Raw genomic sequence first — 8,472 nt, 5'->3', positions numbered from 1 at the left:
AGTCACCAGAGACTGTTCCTTCCTTTCAATGGACACATCTAAAAAATTGACGCATGTTTCACTAATCTGGGCCTCCAATTTGATGTTGTTATTATTGGTGTTGAGGTATTTCAAAAATTCTTCGACAGATTCTCTAGATCCCTCCCAGATGAACAGGAGATCATCTATGAACCTTCGATAGAATCTCAACTGGGGAAAAGATTTACTAAAAATGAATCTGTCCTCCCACTCAGCCATGAACAGGTTGGCGAGGCTGGGGGCAAACTTAGCCCCCATAGCCACGCCAACCCGTTGGGAGAAAAAGTGCCCATTCCACCAAAAATAATTGTGTGACATGCAGAAGTTTAGGGCCTGGCCCACAAACCTCTTCTGCATGTCTGGAATGTCCTCTCTCCTACTCATGGCCCAGTTCAATGACAGGGAGGCGTCCTCATGTTGAATGATCGTATATAATGAGGACACGTCTGCTGTCACTAAAAAGATGTCAGCGGCAGGGTTCAAACAGACCTCCCCCAATCTTTGGAGTAGGTCAGTGGTATCTCGTAGATACGCCTTAGTGTTTTTTACACTTGGCTGGAGAAACCTATCTAGGTACTCTCCCAACCTCGCCGTGACAGATCCTATCCCGTTTACAATCGGGCGCGCTGGTGGTAGTTTGGCGTCCTTGTGAATTTTAGGAAGTGTATATATAACTGGAATCCTACACGCACTAGGGACAAGGTACCTTCTCTCTCTAAGGTTCAGGGCATTAGTGGCATATCCCCATTCAACCAATGAGTTTAACTGTTCCCTATATTTCTCAGTAGGGTCTGTGGTTAATCTTTCATATGTGGAGCGGTCACTAAGCATATTTGAAAGTTGTCCGTGATAAAAGGATTTATCCAAAATGACAACCCCCCCTCCCTTGTCAGCCGGACGTATAATGATGTCGTTCCGTTTTTCTAGTGCCCTGATTCCTTCATTAATATGTTTTGAATTCACTTCCTCTTTTACTTTAATGGTATCTAGATCTTTCAAAACTAGATTTTTGAATACCTCAACATAATGGTTATTGGAGTTTTGGGGATTAAATAGTGACTTGTTCCTTAGGCCACTATCAACTTTGCTAGAAGAAGACCCCGCTTTATGGGCCGAAACTACTGGGTGACTGAGAAAATATTTTTTAATGTTGAGGGATCTAATAAACTTATGAGTGTCAATGTACACTCCAAATTTATTTAGCACCCTCCTGGGGGCACATTTCAGGCCCAAATTTAAAATATTCATCTCTTTGGCATTTAATGTCACTTCACTTAAATTGTAAACCCCCGTATTTACATGTCCCTCAATCTCTTTCTTGGGTTGTTGCCGTCGTCCTGCCCGGCATCCCCTTCGCCTCCTGGGAATGGTCCCATCGCTCTGTTGGTGTATGGCTGTGGTCCCTTCATTCCTTCCCTGTTGTATGTTGGGTGGTTCTTTCCTCTCGGTGTCCCCCCTCCTCTCCCCCTCCTCCCTCGCTGGCCTAAAAAAGGTGGGGGGCCATGTTCTTGATATTGAGGTCTATGATATTCCTCCTCCAGAGGTAGATATCTATTATGAATTGGTATGGGACTTCTCCCCTCTCCATAATTGGATGCCTGATAATGATAATGACTGCCATAGTCTTGTTGTCTATATTGTTCCCCTCCATAATTTGATCTCTCTGTTTGGGGGCCCTTCCAGTCATCATGATTATAATACGCCTGTTGTCCCCCTCTCATTGGTTGGGGGGGTTTTGGTGAACCATAATAATCGTTCAGTTGATTCCCTCTATGTTGTGTAGGGGGATAATTATTATAAGTATGCCCAGGTGCATTCTGTTCATGCCTCACCCCACCCTTCTTATTGTCAACCTTCTTACTATGGTCTACTATAGGGGCACTGGATATTTTCCCGTTTCCTTTAACTGGTGCGGGGGCCTCATTAGTACCTGGGGTGGGGGTCTGCCATGCATAAATTTTATTATTCTTAAAATCTGCCGCATCCCTATTATATTTTTTAACTTTTTTCTTTTGTGTGTCTCGATCAACTTTTTCAAGTTTCTTTTTCATATTAATATTAAAATCCTTCATCTGGTTTGACTCATTCACTAGTTCTAATTTACTACGTAAGTGATTAATTTGTTCATTGAGCTTCCCCAATTTCACTTGTTTCCTAGTGAGTACCAGATCTTGTAACTCCCTCCCCACTCTATTAAAAAATTCCAACCATTCATTCATAAAACACTGGTCCTCAAGACCATCTTGGGGGGGCACATCCCACCTCAAACTCCTAAAAAATTAATTTTTCCTTTTGATAATGTGAGAATGTGAAGACATCCCACCAAGTCTTAATCTGTTTCTCCAACAGACCTTCTAGACTTTTGAGCACGCCGGACACATCCTCATCATTCTCAGCCACCTCTAGATTAGCTGAAAAAATATTATCTGGATTCATTTGTCTGTTGGCAAGAAAATTAAAGACTTCCATGGCTGCACGCGTTAATAAATTCAATAACTCTGTCACTTGGTATGGTTCACAGGAATACCGCCCTCTCCTATGTGCCAAACGCTGCGCTCACAGACCTACCCCTCACTGACAGCTGCTGCTTAAATTAAAACAATGCAAAAATAATGATAAATGATTCACTAGTGCCTGCCCTCCCTCCAAGTGAAATCAGATAGCAGCGCTAATTATAAAAATGTGCATACATATGTGAATTAACCACAAACAAGCTGAAAAGTGACAACCTCCCAAGTGTCACACAAATAATGAGCAAAATTATTCTAATGTGAAAAAATTAAACAGTGTATAAATTGGTAACATAAAAGTCCAATAAAGTAGTGACGTAGTGATATATGTGATGCTTCACAAATAATACAGATCTTCAGTGAGCAAAAATCTTCCACCACACCGCTGTGCACTGTGATCTCCACTCCCCTTCAGCGAGCAGACTCACCAGCTATTTTTGCCTTACACTCTCGTGCTTGGCTCACAGGCTATTCCCACACAGTAGGGGGTACAGTGATAATTTCCACTCAATTCCTGTTGGATATCCAGAGCATATGCTAGCGTACTCTCCACATGAAACAAAGAAAAGCGAAGCAATAGTGCAGTAACGCAACAAACTTTAATAAAAGTAACACTCTCCTTCACCATTAAACTCACATTTCATAAACTTGAATCAAGCAGAATAGCACAGCACACATGGTCATCACCAAAAAACACTCTCCAAATAATAACCGGACGTATGGTGGTCACGGCGGACCCAGGCAGTCGGATGTTCGGATAACTCTCACCCGTTCCTCGCGTCTCCTGGAGCCGCTTCCCCGCTTTCCCGTATGGCGCCTCCTATCTCAGCGCCCTACGTCTAGCGCGTCAGATTGCCTCGTAGCCACGCCCCGACATGTTTCGTCACAAGGGACTTATTCATGGGATTGGCTGCGCTATCTGGCAATCTTTCTTAAATACCCTCCTCTCTCGTATGACGCGGTAATGGTGACACCGCGCCTGCGCACTCCCTGTGTCTCCGCTCGCACCATACGTGTACATTGCTTAGTATACACAAGTTAACATGCATTTAAAAGCTTCTGTTACTGCAAGTGCTGAGTATGACACTATATATCTGCAAGAGAACTACTTGGTAATCCCGTGAGCTCATGTCATAGGCCGTGCGGGTCACCAATCATCTTTACATGTGTTCTATATTGCAGGTCTTAAGTGTCATCTCATAAAACATTTTAAAAAAAATTTTTTTTTTTGAAATTTATATCTTTTTTATTTCTATAAAAGACTGTCATTAATATTAAAGCTGAATGGTTGGAAAAGTGAATAAAAAAATATAAAAAATTATTAAAAATAAAAAACTTAACCCATTACGGTCCATCTCAGGTACTCCTGGGTATTCTGAAAGAGTTCTACCGACACACAATTTTTTATCTATGGTGCACCTTCCACAGTTATCAAAGTGCAGCATATTATTTTCCACTCTGTCCCCCCTCCCTGTCATCCCCCTTAGTAGGTAAATCTCATAATTGCGTTGGTGTTATGGATTCTTAACCTCTCTATATTTAGGGTGACAAATACAGGGGGACCCCAACCGGTCATCAACCGCCCACCAATCATTATCAATAATCATTGATGAAACAGTTGAGGTCCAATTCTATATTTAAACCCCCCGGAAAAAGACATTTAAAGAGGTATATCCATCGGGTTTCTCGTTGGGACAGATCCCTTATTCTGTTTGAGCCCCTCCACGATGGATATACAATGTCTATCCCGCAAAATTGTAATAAACTGGGGTCCTGGTTATGGTATTCTTTGAAATGGAGGGACACGCTGTGATACTTGAAACCATTTTTTATATTGGTTAAATGCTCAGAAATACGAACCCTTAGTAGTCTTTTGGTGCGTCCTATATAGAACAGGCCGCATGGGCACCACATCAAGTATACAACAAATGATGAGTTACATGTAATGAACTCCTTGATTTCAAAAGTTTCATTTGCTCGATTAGTGATACTCTTCCTACTCCTACTCCTGTTCCTCACTGTTCTACAGCATATGCATTTGTTGCATGGAAAAAAACCTTTAAGGTTAATTTTAATTGATGGTTGAACTGGGGGGTCAAGAATTTTCTTTACCACTTTGTCTCCAAAGTTGGGGGCCCTTCTATAGATGAACTTAGGGGTTTCAGGTAACATCTCTCCTAGATGTCGATCCCTACGGAGTATATACCAATATTTTTTAAAAATGGTCTCTATCTCTCTATATTGACTATGATAGTTGGATATGAAACTCCACTGATGTTTTTCCTCAGACTTAGTCCTTTCTTTCTTTTTCAAACAGTCCTCCCTTGGTATATTAGCTACCTGTTCTATGACATCATCCATGGATTTTTCTGAATATCCTTTCTGGAGGAATCTCTCTTTTAAAACCTTTGCCTGTGTGTAGTACTTCCCTTGTTCTGTACAATTTCGACGGACCCTCAAGAATTGTCCCTTCGGAATATTTTTTATCCATACAGGGTGATGACCACTCCTGATGGATAAGAAACTGTTCCGGTCCGTTGGTTTGAAGTATACACTAGTCACCAGAGACTGTTCCTTCCTTTCAATGGACACATCTAAAAAATTGACGCATGTTTCACTAATCTGGGCCTCCAATTTGATGTTGTTATTATTGGTGTTGAGGTATTTCAAAAATTCTTCGACAGATTCTCTAGATCCCTCCCAGATGAACAGGAGATCATCTATGAACCTTCGATAGAATCTCAACTGGGGAAAAGATTTACTAAAAATGAATCTGTCCTCCCACTCAGCCATGAACAGGTTGGCGAGGCTGGGGGCAAACTTAGCCCCCATAGCCACGCCAACCCGTTGGGAGAAAAAGTGCCCATTCCACCAAAAATAATTGTGTGACATGCAGAAGTTTAGGGCCTGGCCCACAAACCTCTTCTGCATGTCTGGAATGTCCTCTCTCCTACTCATGGCCCAGTTCAATGACAGGGAGGCGTCCTCATGTTGAATGATCGTATATAATGAGGACACGTCTGCTGTCACTAAAAAGATGTCAGCGGCAGGGTTCAAACAGACCTCCCCCAATCTTTGGAGTAGGTCAGTGGTATCTCGTAGATACGCCTTAGTGTTTTTTACACTTGGCTGGAGAAACCTATCTAGGTACTCTCCCAACCTCGCCGTGACAGATCCTATCCCGTTTACAATCGGGCGCGCTGGTGGTAGTTTGGCGTCCTTGTGAATTTTAGGAAGTGTATATATAACTGGAATCCTACACGCACTAGGGACAAGGTACCTTCTCTCTCTAAGGTTCAGGGCATTAGTGGCATATCCCCATTCAACCAATGAGTTTAACTGTTCCCTATATTTCTCAGTAGGGTCTGTGGTTAATCTTTCATATGTGGAGCGGTCACTAAGCATATTTGAAAGTTGTCCGTGATAAAAGGATTTATCCAAAATGACAACCCCCCCTCCCTTGTCAGCCGGACGTATAATGATGTCGTTCCGTTTTTCTAGTGCCCTGATTCCTTCATTAATATGTTTTGAATTCACTTCCTCTTTTACTTTAATGGTATCTAGATCTTTCAAAACTAGATTTTTGAATACCTCAACATAATGGTTATTGGAGTTTTGGGGATTAAATAGTGACTTGTTCCTTAGGCCACTATCAACTTTGCTAGAAGAAGACCCCGCTTTATGGGCCGAAACTACTGGGTGACTGAGAAAATATTTTTTAATGTTGAGGGATCTAATAAACTTATGAGTGTCAATGTACACTCCAAATTTATTTAGCACCCTCCTGGGGGCACATTTCAGGCCCAAATTTAAAATATTCATCTCTTTGGCATTTAATGTCACTTCACTTAAATTGTAAACCCCCGTATTTACATGTCCCTCAATCTCTTTCTTGGGTTGTTGCCGTCGTCCTGCCCGGCATCCCCTTCGCCTCCTGGGAATGGTCCCATCGCTCTGTTGGTGTATGGCTGTGGTCCCTTCATTCCTTCCCTGTTGTATGTTGGGTGGTTCTTTCCTCTCGGTGTCCCCCCTCCTCTCCCCCTCCTCCCTCGCTGGCCTAAAAAAGGTGGGGGGCCATGTTCTTGATATTGAGGTCTATGATATTCCTCCTCCAGAGGTAGATATCTATTATGAATTGGTATGGGACTTCTCCCCTCTCCATAATTGGATGCCTGATAATGATAATGTTTGCCATAGTCTTGTTGTCTATATTGTTCCCCTCCATAATTTGATCTCTCTGTTTGGGGGCCCTTCCAGTCATCATGATTATAATACGCCTGTTGTCCCCCTCTCATTGGTTGGGGGGGTTTTGGTGAACCATAATAATCGTTCAGTTGATTCCCTCTATGTTGTGTAGGGGGATAATTATTATAAGTATGCCCAGGTGCATTCTGTTCATGCCTCACCCCACCCTTCTTATTGTCAACCTTCTTACTATGGTCTACTATAGGGGCACTGGATATTTTCCCGTTTCCTTTAACTGGTGCGGGGGCCTCATTAGTACCTGGGGTGGGGGTCTGCCATGCATAAATTTTATTATTCTTAAAATCTGCCGCATCCCTATTATATTTTTTAACTTTTTTCTTTTGTGTGTCTCGATCAACTTTTTCAAGTTTCTTTTTCATATTAATATTAAAATCCTTCATCTGGTTTGACTCATTCACTAGTTCTAATTTACTACGTAAGTGATTAATTTGTTCATTGAGCTTCCCCAATTTCACTTGTTTCCTAGTGAGTACCAGATCTTGTAACTCCCTCCCCACTCTATTAAAAAATTCCAACCATTCATTCATAAAACACTGGTCCTCAAGACCATCTTGGGGGGGCACATCCCACCTCAAACTCCTAAAAATTAATTTTTCCTTTTGATAATGTGAGAATGTGAAGACATCCCACCAAGTCTTAATCTGTTTCTCCAACAGACCTTCTAGACTTTTGAGCATGCCGGACACATCCTCATCATTCTCAGCCACCTCTAGATTAGCTGAAAAAATATTATCTGGATTCATTTGTCTGTTGGCAAGAAAATTAAAGACTTCCATGGCTGCACGCGTTAATAAATTCAATAACTCTGTCACTTGGTATGGTTCACAGGAATACCGCCCTCTCCTATGTGCCAAACGCTGCGCTCACAGACCTACCCCTCACTGACAGCTGCTGCTTAAATTAAAACAATGCAAAAATAATGATAAATGATTCACTAGTGCCTGCCCTCCCTCCAAGTGAAATCAGATAGCAGCGCTAATTATAAAAATGTGCATACATATGTGAATTAACCACAAACAAGCTGAAAAGTGACAACCTCCCAAGTGTCACACAAATAATGAGCAAAATTATTCTAATGTGAAAAAATTAAACAGTGTATAAATTGGTAACATAAAAGTCCAATAAAGTAGTGACGTAGTGATATATGTGATGCTTCACAAATAATACAGATCTTCAGTGAGCAAAAATCTTCCACCACACCGCTGTGCACTGTGATCTCCACTCCCCTTCAGCGAGCAGACTCACCAGCTATTTTTGCCTTACACTCTCGTGCTTGGCTCACAGGCTATTCCCACACAGTAGGGGGTACAGTGATAATTTCCACTCAATTCCTGTTGGATATCCAGAGCATATGCTAGCGTACTCTCCACATGAAACAAAGAAAAGCGAAGCAATAGTGCAGTAACGCAACAAACTTTAATAAAAGTAACACTCTCCTTCACCATTAAACTCACATTTCATAAACTTGAATCAAGCAGAATAGCACAGCACACATGGTCATCACCAAAAAACACTCTCCAAATAATAACCGGACGTATGGTGGTCACGGCGGACCCAGGCAGTCGGATGTTCGGATAACTCTCACCCGTTCCTCGCGTCTCCTGGAGCCGCTTCCCCGCTTTCCCGTATGGCGCCTCCTATCTCAGCGTCCTACGTCTAGCGCGTCAGATTGCCTCGT

The sequence above is a fragment of the Aquarana catesbeiana genome, linkage group LG02, assembly GCF_042186555.1.
Source record: "Aquarana catesbeiana isolate 2022-GZ linkage group LG02, ASM4218655v1, whole genome shotgun sequence".
Taxonomy (NCBI): domain Eukaryota; kingdom Metazoa; phylum Chordata; class Amphibia; order Anura; family Ranidae; genus Aquarana; species Aquarana catesbeiana.
This window is presented reverse-complemented; position numbering follows the sequence as displayed.